The sequence below is a fragment of the Elaeis guineensis genome, chromosome 10 (genome assembly GCF_000442705.2).
Source record: "Elaeis guineensis isolate ETL-2024a chromosome 10, EG11, whole genome shotgun sequence".
NCBI lineage: Eukaryota > Viridiplantae > Streptophyta > Magnoliopsida > Arecales > Arecaceae > Elaeis > Elaeis guineensis.
The window spans coordinates 40,468,054-40,485,507 of NC_026002.2; positions in this window are offsets into that span (position 1 = coordinate 40,468,054).

A 17,454-nucleotide genomic window follows, 5' to 3' on the forward strand; every position below is an offset into this window, starting at 1 on the left:
TTAAAAAGTATGTATAAGTAAATCAATGTAGCATAAATATGTCATAATTAATCAAATTGGAATGTAATGCCCACCTCATCCTGTATTGATTTTGTGTCTGCCAAAGTTGTTATATCAAGAAAAAAAATCTCTTTGGATGTGAGGACTGCCTTGCTCCTTTGTCTGGATTGACTGATCTAAAATATTAGATCTTCTGTCAGAAAGGAAGCCTTGCGCATCCGGTGTTATTTTTTTACCCTCTTCATGAGTGAATATGTTAATAGCTATGACTTGCCCCCCACCCCTCCCTTTATCTCCTTTTTTTCATTCTCCTCCTTTTCTTCCACCTCCTTCTCGTTCACCTCATCCTTTTCCTCCTCTCCATTTTCCTTCCCTTCTCCTTCTCTTTCACCTCCCCCTATTTGTTCATCTCATCCTTTTTGACTTCTCTTTTTTCTCTAGCTCCTTTCGAGTCACGTCCTCCTTTTTCTTCACCTACTCCACCTCCTCTTTCTCTTTCAACTCCTCCTTTTCTTGCTCTTTCTTCGCTTCCTTCAGCTCATCCTTTTCCTCCTCTCTCTTTTCCTTCGGCTCCTCCTCCTCAGTCACCTCCTTAGTCACCACTTTTTTCTTTTCCTTCACCTCCTCCTTTTCCTCCTCATTCTCAATTTTATTCAATTGATCTTTTTCCTCCTCTCCCTTTCTCTCTGGCTCCTCCTTGTTACTTACCTCCTTAATCACCTCCTCATTCTCCTTCACCTCCTCCTTTTCCTCCTCCCCATTTTCCTCTAGCTCCTCCTTCTCAGTCAGCTTTTTGGTCACCTCCTCCCCCTTTTCCTTCACCTCCATGCTTTTCTTTTTCTCTAAGACCTCCTCCTTTTCCTCCTCGTGCTTTTTGTCCACCTTTTCCCTTTCTTTCACCTCCCCATTTTTCTTCACCTCCTTCTTCTCTTTGTCCTTCCCATTTTCCTCTTCCTTTATGTCCACCTCCTCTTTTTCCTCATCATCATTCTCCACCTTCTCTCTCTTCTCTCGATATTTCTTCTCAGCATCTTAGCTTCCTCTTATTTTTCCTCAGCTTTTTCTAAAGCCTCTTATTTTCTGTCTCTAGCTATGTACACATTACACAGTGCTTCCTCCTAGGCATGTCCAGCATTGGTACATAAAGATTGAGCAAACACCACTCCTGTAGAGTTGGTCATATAGTATTGTCAATCTGGTAAAAAGATCCAACAGTAGATAATCAGGATGATGAATTTCATATAACATCAGAAAGTTATATTACACCCTGTGCAATATTTATGACATTAGGAAAAAAATATTATAACCTCCTCAAACACTATATATTAGACTGTAATATCCAATGCAATCTGAAACAAAATATGGCATCCATATTAAGTCATGTTACTTCATCTACTATTATGCCTATAAGTTTACCTCATAGGGCTGCAGGATGTTGAATTTCTTATCGTGTGTCCTCTTGTGGTAGTCATGCCACCTCAACAATCTCGATAATTTTATAGTATCAGCTGGAGCTCTCATGATGGTGTGCTCGAGGAACCACACCTATCCATCCATATTTCCTCAAATCAGACTATAGATGAACGAACAAAATGATGAATATATCAAAATTTCATTGAAAATTTTGATTATCATAAGGACTGCTAAACAACTGAAGAGTGTGGGTTGTCTCTTACCCTTATCAGGCCTTTTTGATTGACATGATTCCTCAGACCTGAAATACTCACTAATCTCTAGAAGTACCTGAAGAGTCAAGTCTCTGATGGCAGCAGCCCATACAAATGCTCCAAGTTATGATAGATCATCCAAGAATGGGATTAGATATTTTAGACATGTCTAGTTTGACTTTGATGCCAAAAACATGGCTAGCATGTAAGCTATTTAAAGCCTAATAGTGTCCTTAGTGTCCTTCTTTCTCTTCGAGGACTTAAGCTCACTAATTAAATTCACTAGTCTCTTTTGCTGCAAATCCATTGTAGACCCAAATCTCTCAAAGAGCCTCCCCTTATTCCTGTTGGATGTCATCTTAATTTCATGGTATGGAAGATCCAAAATAAGCACAACTTCCTCCACACAGAATCATATCGTCTTTCCACCAATAATGAATTTATCACCTCCTACATGGCACTTTATAATATTAGATAGAAGTGCCTCATCCACTACAATAGGCTCCATGTCAACGAAGGAGGCAAATGGGGTCTTAAGCATGAGATTTATATGTGCAATAGAAAATTGTATCTTGTGGATATTCTCTACATAAACAGCTGGCTTGCAAGAGTTCTTGTAAAGTTGAGGGGCCTTGCCTTTTTTAATCCGGAGCTTTCTCAACTTGATTAGTTGCTTTCCTGTAGGATTCAATTATATAGGAAGTCATACCAATATATATAATGTCATAAGATGCAATAGGATGTCATTCATAATAACAAGACATCATAATAATCTTCAAAAAAATGGCATACAACATAACACAACATCATAATAACATATAAAATGCTAAAAGAATAACAGGAAGTCATGCTAATCAACAGAATGTCATAAAGAGAAATAGGATGTCATAGGTCGATGCTTGAATTGTAATTTAAGGAAATAATGTTGATTTATCTTCTTTTATTTCTTGTATTTCTATTTCAGATGTTGAAATTAGGACATCTTCTCCATCGTACATGGCAAGAGCTGTGTTCCCTTCGCTTGCCTCATCTTCATCCTTGAGTTCTCCTCCATGGCTTCTTAACACAGTTTTTTGAGGCCATGCTTGAAAATATACAGGATCTCCTACACCACATCGTTCTCCATCAGAAAAGGGGGAAGGAGATATAAGAAAACAAAAGGGGCAAGAGGGTACATACACAACCCTAAAATTTGGAATAGAAATATTGAAAAACACCGACTAGCATCAAGTAACCCCGATCGTTAGAAATAAGAGAATGTAGATGAAGCAAAATGGAAAAAGATGGTCATCGGAGTGGAGGGGAAACAATCATGATGGATGGGAGAGAAGATGGAGGAAGATGAAAAAATTTGTCTCTCTTCTTTCCCTCCTTTTTTCCTTCACGAACAAGGGAATAAATGATATTTTATCTTTTTGAAAAGATTGAGAGTGGCTCGCAAGTAATATCTTCTGACGATGGTTGGATCATGCTGACTACAAAGAAAAAGATTATCCTATCAGTCAAAATTTAGGATGTCATAGGACACAATTGGATGTCATGTCACTAAAATATTTTGATAGAAAATTGTAACATGCAATAAGAAGTCATAAAGCTAAAACTAGAGGTGATACTATACCTACGGATGTCATATAATAATAAATAAGAAAGCCATATAAGAGAACAAAATGTCATAATAGTGAACAGGAGATCATTCTAAAGCTTCTCTATCATATAAAAATTACACGGTGTCATAACAAGTAAATAGGAGGTCAAAAATTTTGATCAGGATGTCATAGGATGCAACAAGAAGGCATCTATGTTACCACATGTTGACCTATATGACATTCCAATAATGATTATGACATCCAGCTGCTTGTTTGTGACTTCCTATGTGGTCATTATTACTTTTCGCCGCATCGATCGAGAATAGTAACTCAATTTTGACATATTGGGGAAGAGAGATCGAGGAGTTGTGGAATTATGACTTGAAAAGAAGAGATGTGAGTTGACAAATGTCGATGAATCTTGAAGCGCGCTTCGCATATTCATCATATGCTTTTTGACCTGGAAAGGGTGCGATGTGCGGTTGTGAAGAATGTGCCTATCGGTGCTTGTCACATGGCGACATCTGATGATTCGATGATCTGACCTAGGACATTAGTACTCTTTATAAGTAGGCCATTCTCTTATCGAGAATTCATGCCATTGAGCTGCAACTACTACCCCCCCCCTCCCATTGCAGAGAGCCTCTATTTTTGTTGTCTTCAAAATGAAGCTATCGCCTATGGCCATCAAGCTTTCCGTCAAGGAAAAGATGAGATCTTCGAGATGGTAGCAGTCCAAGAGGTCGAGGATTGCAGATCCGTCACCTACTGAGCCGACAGCAGTGCAAGCTCCTCTTCTTTCTGCCCATCCTCAGCCTTCTCTTGGATTGGCAGGGACTGGGGTTGAGGTTTCTATCGATGTCTGGCTCAGAATCATCGACGAGTACAAAGGTATGGTGAATTTTGATAAGGAACTCATCAAAGCATCCTCGATCGCTTTCATCTAGGGGTTCTAGGACTGCAAGGCATGCCTGCAACGGATGGTCCCATAGTTCGACTTGTTACACCTTCAACTAGGGAATAGTGATGAAGAAGTCAGGGCCTTTTCCTTGGATGAAGACTGGTTCTTTATCTTTTTTGTATTTCGTTGTTCTACCTACTTATCAATAGTACTATGTAATGAAATTTAAATTAATGAAAAGTTTACCTTTGTTCAATTTACCTTCCAAATGATGTCATATCATGTAACTAGAAGTCATTAACATGAAATAGGACATCATAAGATGTCATGTGATGAAAGAGGAAGTCATACAGGGATACACGATGCCATAACAACGAACACGAGGGCATAAGCTTCATTTAGGATGTCATAGGATGCAGAGGAAGGCTTTCTGAAAATGGTTATGACATCCTATTCTTTGTTTATGATGTCAAGAAAACAAAATAGAACGACAAAAGAAGGAACATAAGCTTCAAAATATTTATAATGATGATTGAATGCAGAGGAAGGCTTCTCAAAAAATTAGTACCACCCTATATAAATTTTTTGATAGAGGTTACGATATCCTGTTGCCCTTAGTGTCTTCCTGTATGGTCGTTATTACTTTCTGTTGAAATGATAAAACAGACAAAGTCTACGATGTCCTCCTAAATATAGTAGAATGTCAAAAAAAGTTAACAGAGATCCAAAATGTCAATCTGGATGGCAAAGAATGCAGGGGAACTCTTTTGTTTTCCCTCATGCTATCGTATATGACTTCCAAATTTGATTATGACTTCCTAATGCCCATTTGTCACATCCTGCATTATTGTTATTACTTTTTGTTACAATGTTAAGTCAAACAAAAAGTAGAAAGTCATAAAAACATATTAGGATATCAAAGGAGAAAGAGCTTTCCAGAAATATTAATTGGAAAGTCATAAGATCTAGATGAAGGCTTCGAAGTTACCTATTGCCGACCTACATCACTTTTCAAAAATAGTTATGACATCCTGTTGTCCGTTTATGAGTTTCGTTTGCTATAGTTATAACTTTTCGTTGCTATTATAACTCTAAAAAGAAGCAGCATGTCATAAAAACATAATGGAAAGTCATAAGAGTCACTACGGGCTCAGTAGGGCGACTGGAGTTGAAACATTTTTGGGAGACCACATAGAGGGGTTACATTACCTAGGGCATTTAGTGCCTGGCAACTTTTTTGACTCCTGGGATAGCCTATTGAAAAAGATGGCTTTTCTGACTCCTGGGATGCGTAGCCCGCTCTGGCTTTCTTAGGGTGACAGGTGTCACATTGTCAGAGGAAACAATCGAAAGTGGTCGGGCTCGCTAGCTCTATAAATAGAGTCTTGCTGGTAAAGCCGGCACTCATCAAGTTTTCAGGATGTCCTGGTGTCGTTGCTTCATTCATCGCATAGAGATTGTCGGTGCATTCCTTTGGCTTTCTGGGTCTCCACCACCCAATTTACGGCCGAAGGGCACCTCTGGGAAGTGCAACACCAATAGATCCAACTTTGCTTGGGAGGGATTGGAAAATATTACTGCACCAGTGATGGAGTTGGAGCAGTGGGAGAAAGAGGCTGCTTATGCTCAATGCCCCACAGAGAGGTAATAGACCTCTCTAAGAGCAGATTCTACCCCTGGGTGCCCTTAGCTTTTCGACCTTCCTTGGAAGTGCATTGTAAAAGCCAACATGCTTTCGGATGAGGTGGAGCTACTCTGTCAATGCCCATCGTAAGGAAAGTAGTGCAACTAATCATCGAGATCGTTGGAGTGGAACCAATATATCTTTGCGACGCTTCTCAAGTCTGGTTTTGGCTTGCATTTTTCTTTCTCTTTGTTGTCATAGGCTTTGTCTGATGAATATCATTTTGTAATGAACTTGTATAGTCTTCATGGATAAAATTCTCTTCATCAGCTAGCTTGATGTGTGGATGTATTTTGGTATGCTTGCCATTTCTCTTATTCTGTCTGGGCTTGTTCTGTCTTGCCACTTGGGATGTCATGCAAGCATAATAGGATGTCATAAGGAGCCAATAGGATATCATAATAGTTGATCAAGAAGTTATAGGAAGGTAGGAGGAGGCTTCGGTGTTAGTGGCTGCTTTGCTATATGACTTTTCGATAGCATTTATGACATTTCATTGTCCATCTATGATGTCTTGAGTCTTCGTCATTTTTTTTCCATTCCAACCACAAATCAAAAAAGGTTCAGGATGTCATCCAAACATAATATGATGTCATAAGAAGGATTAGGACTTCAAAATAGTTGATCAGGAAGACATAGGAAAGCAGACAAAGGCTTTGATGTTGATTGCTGCTTTGTTATATATCTTTCTGATATTGGTTATGACATCTTGTTGCCTGTGTATGACTTCCTATGGCTTCATTATAACTGTCCATCACAATGATGGATCAACAAAGGTTCAGGATGCCATAAAAACATAATACAACGTCATAGCAGCCAATAGAAGGTCATAATAGTTGACCAATGACTCACAAGGAAATTTGCATGGCTTCGATGTTGTTAGCTGTTTCACTATATGACTTTTCGATAGCGGTTATGACATTCCGTTATCTGTGTATGATGTCCTTTGTCTTTGTTATTGCTTTTCATTGCAAGGACAGGTCGAAGAAGGTTCGAGATGTCATGCAAGCACAATAGGACATCATAAGGAGCCAACAGGATATCATAATAGTTGATCAAGAAGTCACAGGTGTTAGATGTATGCCTTAGAAACTAATTAGGCCGACACATGTAATCATTCTAAGAATATAATTTGTAATCTTGACTTATTAATGAAATAAAATTTGGATTATTTATCCATTTATATTATGTAATGTATCTATGAATCATCCACTGAATTAATAAGATGATGACATATATTCTCAAGAGTTAAAAATTTAAGGTATGTGTCACTGATGATTAATTCATAATCTGCTTCCGACCGTAGAATCATCTCGAAGATGGTGATTGATCTAGATAGGTTGGTGCATAGATTGCTTTCATATGAGTAGATGAGACTCGAATCTACAGTATGATGATACTGAGCGAGAGTACAAATACTTGTTAGAAAATAATAGTGCTGAGCATGACCAACACGAAGAGTCATTTGGATATCTACCTTCTTATCATGACATGCTCGATGCTGCAGTAGTGTGAATAGTTCTTCGACCTGTGGTACCTCAGCTATTCACAATAAAATTGTTATAGTTTGACTACATGATAACTCAGTCTCTTAGTCATATGAAATCTTGAGGTGTATGTTAGCTTCAATAGATTCATTGTAGGAATAGGATGTGCATCTATATGGGATCTATCAATCCTAGTAGTAAGAGATAAGTCCTATAAGGATTATGAAACTGAGTTCGAAAGTCTACGACCATCGCAAGTATGAATGATGGAAAAAAATTTTCATGAGGATTCATTAAGAACTCAGATTGATTGAATCTTACATATGACAAGTTCAGATTGACGAGTTATCCAAAATCTTAGTCTTGTCGAGACTCACGATAGAAGAATTGGATCACACGACAGAAGAATTGGATCACACGACAACTGCATCTAGAGATTTATCTATTCAATTCTACTGAATTATCACTATATATTGCTAGGTATTACTGGTGGATTATAGGATCAATTAAAAATTATTCGGATGATCAGTAATTCTCAAATTGACTGAATTGAAAGGGATTTCAATTCATTGAAAGGAGTTTCAATGATATTGTTGATGGAGATCACAATATATCCTACTACCAGATAATTGAACCTATGGGATCACACATCAAGAAATTTGATCTAGGATTGTACAATTGGACTCATATAATTCTAATTGAGCTTAGATTTGAGAAATCTTATTAGGTTTAGGAAAATCATGCTAGCATATAGTAAACCCAATTTCTCTTTAGACTGAAATTTTTATGAGATGAAAATTGGACCAAGTCAATTGCATGCACTATAGACAGCTAAGAGTTTATTTTCTCTCATAATTAAAGTTGGAAGAAATTGGACTAGCACCAAATTGGATTAGATCTATGAGGTGCCAACTGTTGGCACCCCCTTAGCCTTGTGCGACAAGGAGAAGGAGAGGAAGATGGGGCACACGCCCCATCAGGGTTAGACACCAATAAGGGAAGGTAGGAGGTGCCCAAGAGTCCAAGTGTGAGTTGGTTTTGGGTTCTTTATGAGATAACAATATGATTTGATCAAACTTTCAAACCAAGTAGGACTCCTTTTGGCCTATAAAAGGACCTTAAGATCATATCTCTAAATCCTAAGCCATCCAAGCTCCAAGCCTCCATGCCTCCCCTCTCTCTCTTGGTGTCCATGCCCTTTCTCTCTCTCTTCTCTTCATCATGCCTCCATGCCTAAGGGGTTAGGCATCCTTGATTTCTACACCCAAGGGTTGGGCATCCTCTTTGGTGCGAACACCATCACCAGTGATGACCGATCAAAGCCAACTTGGACACGTGGACGATGTCGGAGAATCAGATTGATATCTATTTGGCTCAATTAATTAAGTTAGATTTTGATTTAGTTATTTATTCTTCTATTTGAGTTTTATTTATGAGGTCTTGTAAATCTAGCCCAATTGAGTCAATTTTAGTTAGACTAGGAATAGTTTAATTTAAATTAGAATTTGGATAAGGAGTCCTAAGTGGTTTTGGCGTTCAAAAAAATAAAAGAGTCCAAGTAGTTTGTTCTATGTTTAGTTCAGCCTATAAAAGGCTTGTTAAAGAGAAAAAGAAAGGTAGAGAATGCAAAAATTTTGAGAATCAAATATCACTTATCTCCTTTTCCTTCTTCCTCTTATTCTCTCCCTACTTTCTTCCCTCTTCTCCTCTTTTATTCTTCTCTAAATTAAATTCTGCACTATAATTTCATTGCTGAAGTTTCAAGCTACACAACGACATCCATCGACCCTGCCTTGCGATCAATCCAGAATGCGATCGTCTTCGATCTCCAAAGGAGGTGAACTTGCTCCTCCAAGACTTATTTGATGTGTCTCTCATGAGATTTCTTCAATTGATATTTTTTTTAAAAAAATATTATTGATTTTCTCTATGAGTTCTTATTTTTTAATTATTAGATTTGCATGTTAAAGATATCTAGAGACATATCCTAATCATAAGTGGTTTCTTAATCGCCTACGATCTGTAGAACTTTAGATCTAGAATTCATTGCCATCTACTTAATTTTTTTGCCTTAATCTGATTATATTTTAATCCTCAAGGTAGAACTTGAACGGATCTATTTGTCTGCTGAATACTTATTAATTACTGATCTTAGAATTTTTGCATGGGTTTTAGATTGCATATCACATCTTTAGAATTATAGCATTTGAATTCTAGATTATGTCCCGCATCAATTTTTGATATTAGAGTATATAGGTTTGATTAGAGTAATTAGAATCTGCATTAGGTTTAAATTCTGTATTGAAAATCTACATATAGAATTTCAAATCCATTTTGAAATCTTCTACAAAAACAAAATCTAAAGCAAACGACATCAAAAAATTATGAAATTTGGTAGAAAGAGACCAAACTTATTAGAGAATCTAGAGTTAAAATTTTATTAAATTCTAAAATCTCTAGTATCCTCAATTTATTTTTATAAGCCATCTTGTATACAAAAATTCTGTACCCAGAAATTCTATAGCGAGCAATCTTGAAAGATTTTAAGGGTCCTGTCCCTAAAAAACTCCTAAATTCATGAAATTTTGTGATCAGAGTCATGACTCATCTAGAAAGTGGTTTTTCAAATTTTACTACAATTAGAAGTCTGTAGGTCATATCCTCAATTTATTCTCGTAAGCTGTCCCGTGCACAAAAATTGTATACCCAGAAATTCTACAGCGAACAATCTTGAAATATTTTAAGAGTCCTATCCCTAAAAAACTCCTAAATTCATGAAATTTTGTGATTAGAGTCATGACTTATCTAGGAAGTAGTATTTTAAATTTCATTTCAATCAGATGTCCGTAGGTCATCAAGATTAGTTCATAAAATAATAATAATAATAATAAATTTAGCATAATATATTAGAATTTTTTTTTAAATTTTAAAACATCAAACTAACTTATTTGGATATTCTATTTATATTGCATTGCATCTTCATAAACTATCTTAAGGGCAAAACCCAAATCAATATAAGGTGAAGATTTCATCATCCTTTCTTAGCCCATAAATAACCACCCTTCATATTGTATTGGCCTAAGCCTTAATCTAAAATTAATTAGACATTAACCCCTAAGATTTTTGAGCTCACTAAGATAAGAGATCCTAAGAGTTAGACCGAGTTAGGGTTGATCAGTTAATTGGTGTCTAGAAAAATGGTTTAGAGATTACGTTCCAAAAAAAGATGGTTACTTAATTAGGTCCATTGTGAAAGCATGGGAAGCCTTTCACTGATCTTACACTTATCTGATTGTTAGTTGGTTAATTTCTGACTTGGAGGGCTTGAAGATGACTTTGCCAGTTAGGAGCTGTTTAGATCTAAAGTAACTCTTAGCTAAATTATATAACTTGGTTGCTAACCCACAAATATTAAACCTAATAAAACTTTTTGCATCTATTCCTTAGATTTAGGACTCTCTAGGTTAGAAAGAATTCTATTTAAAAAAAATCTGAAACCTTTGATTTGGTGACTAGTGTATGCCAACTAGATTAGGGGTCAAGTACTTATGATTGTATTCACCATCTACATCTAGTATGGATCCTAATATAACAGCTATGTTTGAAAGCATGATGGAGCAATTAACAAATTTAAACACAGACTTTAAGAATTTGAGTGATGACATGTAAAATACAAATAATACAGTTCAAAACTTAACTGCTAAGATAGTGATTTTAGAAGAGGAACATCCCAATCAAGTTAATTTTGAAACTTCTTAGGAGATGACCAGGTGTAGAAATCCTAGAGCTTGTCAAGAAATGGACCTAGGCCAACCTTCTCTCAAATGACCACCTGATCTTGATACCCCACCTGTGCCCCTAGGTTAGAGAGGACCTTACATTTCTCAAGGTCCAGATATGGGTCGTAGGTTAGATATGCGCTCCTATTGTGAGCCCATGGATTAGGATGAGCGTGTCTTAAGAAGTATTAAGGTAGAAGCACCCAGCTTCGATGGTTCGCTTGACCCTAAGGAGTATTTGGACTAGGAGGCAGATATGGACCACTTCTTCAAGTGGTATGACATGTCTGAAGTCCAAAAAATTAGATTTGCCAAAATAAAGTTAATCAATCAAGCTAAGTTGTATTGGCATAGTTTAGAGCATTTAGCTGAGCATAGGAGATAAGAGCCTATATAAACTTGAGAGGAGATGAAAGAAAAGCTGCGTGAGAAATACCTTCCCACATCCTACAAACAATATCTCCTAGATCAATGACAGAGGATGACTCAAAAAAATCGATCTGTCTCGGAGTACATAGCAAAATTTGATGAATTCCTTATGCGATGTAGTATCATCGAGGATAGGGCTGCCACCTTATTGAGATTTAGAGCTGGTCTCCGAGAGGACATCCAACGAGAGCTATTCTTACATGAGGTGATCTCCTTAGAGCATGCCTACCAGCTAGCATAGGAAGTTGAAAGATTTCAAAGGTATCCGACCTCTTATCGATCTGACCTAAGCCGACCTACCTCTTCAGGTCCTAGACCTAGCACTAATCAAATCCCTACCCATCGACCTTCGGTTGTGGATTCTCTGATGAGAAGAAATGATAAGGGGAAGGGAATACTAGAGATGCTAAAGACTAATAGACCTATCACACTGTCCAAATATTTTAAGTGCCAAGGCTATGGACATCTATCTACCCAATGCCCTTCTAGAGCCTTACACTTAGGAGAAACTAAAGAGGAAGAGCCTAAGTGTGTTGAAACTGAAGAAGGAGAAGAAGTTTATGAGGCTAATTCCAAGTTAGCCGAAGAATTTGAAGAAGATGAAGATGTTCTAGGCTATATTCGGATAGAGCAAGATTCTGAAGAGAGATTGAGAGTGGTCAAATGTATAGTCGCTCAGCCAAAAGAAAGCGAAGATTGACGACGAACGTCTATTTTTCATACCTACATTAAGCATGATGATAAAGCATGTAAGGTGATTATAGATAGTGGAAGTTGTATAAATGCCATCTCCACCAATGCCATATCCCGTCTAGGTTTAGCACCAGTAGATCATCCGAGTCCCTATAAAGTCTCATGGATACATGCATCATCTATCCCGATCAAGCATAGGTGCCTAGTCCCTATTTAATTCCAGTCCTATCAAGATAAAGTATGGTGTGATGTACTACCAATGGAGGTTGGTAGTATTATCTTAGGAAGGCCATGGTTATATGATCAGGATGTTACACTCTTTGGGTGATCAAATCCATGTAGTTTTCGGGATAAAGGAAAGAAGATTACGATCAAATCCTCTCCACCCAAGACTACTACTAAGAAAGAAACTGTGGAAGCCAAAATTAGTACTAAGAAAAGGGGCCTATATTTAATCAGTGTTGAAGAATTTGAGAAGAAAATGATTGAAGGATCATCAATTTGGATCTTAGCTGTCAAAAAAATTCATGAAGAACCCGAGATCGAGTATCCCCAGGAGATAATTTTTCTTCTTGATAAATTTAAGGATATCTTTTCTGAAGAGCTCTCGGACCATTTACCACCGATGCATGATATTCAGCATGCCATAGCTCTAGTTTCGGGATCCATCCTACTACATTTACCATATTATCGATTAAACCTTACTGAGCATGCTGAGTTAAAAAGATAAGTTGAAGAGCTTCTAAAAAAAAGGTTTGCTAGAGAGAGTTTGAATCCATGTGCAGTGCCCACACTCCTTACTCTAAAGAAAGATGATACCCGGAGAATATGCGTGGATAGTCGCACCATTAATAAAAGTACTGTAAAGTATCATTTTTCAATTCTTCGGCTAAATGATATGTTGGATATGATAGCAAGATCCACTATCTTTTCAAATATAAACCTTAAAAGTGGATACCGTTAGGTGAGAATTAGGCCAAGAGATGAATGAAAAACTATCTTCAAGACAAAGAATACTCTTTATGAATGATTGGTCATGCCTTTTGATTTGTCCAATGCACCTAGTACTTTTATAAAGATTATGACTCAGGTATTATAGCCATTCATTGACATATTCATTATCGTATACTTTGATGATATCCTCATCTATAGTCGATCTAGGGACGATCACTTAGACCACCTTCAACAGATTTGTTTGACCCTTAGAACAGAGAGCCTTTACGCGAACACAAAGAAATGTGACTTTATGACTAATCAAATAATTTTTTTAGGTTTCGTAATAACTCTTAAAGGTGTATCTGCTGATCCTGAAAAGGTTAAAATGATAGTTGAGTGGCTAGTGCCTTGGAATGCACATGACATTCATAGTTTTTATGGCCTAGCGACCTTCTACCGTTGGTTCATTAGAGGCTTTAGTACTATCATGGCCCCTATTTGTAGCAAAAATTTAGTGCAGGGGCAAAATGGTAATTTTAAATCTTTTTCAAAATTACTATTTTACAGTAGAATTATTAATTAATCTCATTAATTAATACTAATTAACCCTACACTAGGATCTAAATATGATACAACAGCATGCATTTAAATTTAAAATTCAAATTTGAATCAGTAAACCTTTTACAGTACTGTGTTCAGAACACATCACCTTTTGCGGGTAGTCGATCACCACAATCTGATCACCGTCGGGGGGCTCTGATCGTCACATCATAGCCACACAAATATCTGGCCTCTGCGGATCGTCCACACGAAGCTTCCGTCTGATCAGCTCCTCACGAATGCTAGTTCGTGATTTCACCCTTTTGATGGCAGATGTTGATCGAACTCTTTTGATCAATATGTGTCGACTCCTCGGATGCTCTGGATCATTTGCACGGTTGCTTGAGAGGCTGATGGATCTCTCCCTAAAATTTGGTGGACTCACGACACTCGTGGCACACCAATCTCACTTCCCAAACCCTAGGTAGAAACCCTAGGGTACACACTAGAAACCCTGCGCTCAATTTTCTTTCTTTTCTTTCTTTTTCTCTCGGAAGGTTTTGAACCTTCACCTTACGCACAAACTTTCCTCACACCCCAAAGTTTCTCTCTTAAAATTTCTACACACGTCCCACCTTTCTCCTCTTTTTAAAACAACATCGAACGTGTCTTATCCGCGTGAGAGGATAAAGATAAGTGGTTGCACATTTGAATTCAAATCAAATTTGAATTCAAATGCAAAAACCAACTCATCCCTATCCACTTGTGCGTGAGAATAGAAGGGGCGTGAGTTGATTTGTGTGTGGAGAGTTTATATGAGAAATATTTTCTCATGTAAAATATGGGGCGCACAAGATAAGACCATGGCGCATGGATTAGTTGGTTGCTCATTCAAATTCAAACTTTCTTTTGAATTTGAATGGCCAACCAACTTATTTTTATCCAGATATTTGGTGCACAAGGGTGGGCATGGGATGGCTTCTGTGTGGAGAAAATTCATGAGAAGTTGCTTCTCGTGAATTTAAATATGCATAGAAGAAGTGAGGTGGCGCAGGGAGAAAAGTCAAGGTGGTTTGAACCTAATTGAGCCAACCTAATCTAAATAGGTTAAGCACAATTAGAATAAATTAAATCCAACTTAATTAGATTTAATTAGGCTCAATAAAATCCTAATCAAATCAGGAATTAACTAAACCTAACCCCTGATCAAATCAGGGACTAAACCACCTTAGCGATTAGGTCAACATTTAACCTAATTGGGTCAATCCAAACTGAATCCAATTCAATTGGACTTGATCCAAAAATAATTACTCAATCAAATTGAGTTAATTAGAGATCAAATCACTAATTAAACTTCTCATAAATATTGAGTCCAAATCTGATGGGCAATCAGGCATCAGAGACCATCGATATGAAACCCTGATCAAAGAGTTCAAATTTCAAATTCAAAATTTAAAATTCAAAATTTTGACCCCGATACTCAAAATGTGTGAAACTCATGATCAGAGTATCCTAATTCTCAATCATAGAGTCCCAGACACATAAGACTCATAATCAGCCATCTGATCAGAAAAGAATCACTAATGTGTGTGACCCCGCAGGTTCGAACCTAAGCCGGTAGCACAGGAACCAATTCTTGTACTAATCGAAGTGACCATCTAGCAATGGTACCCGATGATCGGATAGATCAAATAATCGCAATCGCAATATTCAGAACCTACGTGAATATGGTTACCGTATAATTCATCCCTTTTGACCCCTGTGTTTAGGATGACTCAGGGTTAAACTGTCAACCCTGATGATATCATCCGAATCGTGCTCAACTCAATTAGTCCTGTGACTCCTCACTAGGACTACCCTGGCTAAGGTTTTGCTAAATTGAAACACGACTGTACACAGCTCCTAAACTGGAGTGGTCAATCCCATCTTGACACACGCATCGATAAGTCAAGTACTTGACTACACCCAGCAGCCTTCCGTCATTGAATTAAAAATTCAGGTAGTCCAGTGCCTAAGTGCAGTGAGTTGCTTGCAAGTCACCATGGCGGTCTCAGGTCGGAGGGACATTTATACCCATATCCCATCGGAGCAAATCTTGACAGCAGAAATAGCTCCGGAGTTGGTCACGTTCAGTGCAGATGTACCATTACATCTCACCTGTATGCCATAGGAGTTTCTCCACACTCTTTGGTTATGAGGACAACCAACCCATATGGCACACAACGACCTATGCTCGATAAACATTATCGTCCTTGATAACAACGTATCATTTGGTCGCGAACATGTTTAAGGACTAAGTGATAAATCCTCCTTTGTCGAGTCTAAATAGTCCTAATGACTTCACCACAATACAGGAGTTCATTAGAAGATGAAACATTTGTGATGAAAAAATATCAAAATAACTTTTATTTATTTATAATTCATGTACTAATACAAAAGGAGCACAACCGTCAACAGGCTGACGATTGGCTTTGGGACACTATTCCCAACACTATTATGAATGGCATTAGGAAGGAAACCTTTGAGTGGACAATAGCTGCCAATAAAGCTTTTCGGGAGATTAAAAAGAAGATGACCCATGCACTTATTTTGCATCTTTCTGATTTTTCAAAGATTTTTGAGGTTGCATGTGATGCATCAGGTGTAGGTATAGGAGAAATTTTGAGTCAAGAAGGTCATCCTGTGATGTATCTTAGTGAAAAATTAAATGACGCAAAACTTAAGTTTTCCATATATGACAAGAAATTTTATGCGATAGTTCAGGCTTTGAAACATTAGAGATATTATTTGCTACCACAAGAGTTTATCTTTTTTTTATGACCATGAAGCCCATAGATTTCTAAACTCCCAGAAGAAACTAAACCCTAGACATGCTAAATGGGTTGAATTTATTTAAACCTATACTTTTATTCTCAAGTATCGAATGGGAGTAGAAAATCGAGTTGTGGATGCACTCAGCCGAAGAGTGTCTCTACTTTTGATTGTTAGTGTTGAAGTTGTAGGATTTGAAAAGCTTAAAGAAGAATATGTAGAGTGCCCTGACCTTAAGGACTTTTAATCCTCACTTTAACAAGGATCATCTAGAGAGTATAGTAATTATGTTTTACAAGATGGATATTTATTTAGAAATAATAAATTGTGTATCCCCCGAACATCTGTCCGAGATTTTCTTATGTGGGAATTGCATGTTGGTAGACTAGCTGGATATTTTTTTTTTGTTAGAAATAAGACCATTGAGGCTGTAGAGAATCAATTCTATTGGCCTAGTTTGAAGCATGATGTTGCCCAATACCAGACTTGCGCTTTGGTGAAACAGTGTAAGAAAAACACTGGGCTTTATATCCCACTACCTGTACCTAACTGTCCTTGGTAAGGTGTTAGCATGAATTTTGTTTTAGGATTGCCACGAACATCTAGAAAGAATAATTCAATTTGCATGGTAGTAGATAGTTTTTCAAAAATGGCCTATTTTTTATCTTATCCCAAAATATTTGATGCTTCAAAAGTGGCCCAATTATATTTCGATAAAATTGTTGAGTTGCATGGATTGCCAAAGACAATCGTATCTGATAGGGATGTTAGATTTATGAGCTATTTTTGAAAAATCTTATGGCATTTAATGGGAACAAAATTAAAATTTTCTTCATCATATCACCCACAAACTAATGGCCAAACTGAAATCGTAAATAGAAGTTTAGAAAATTTACTTCGATGTTGGGTAGGTAAGCATGTAAGTAATTGAGATCTTCTTT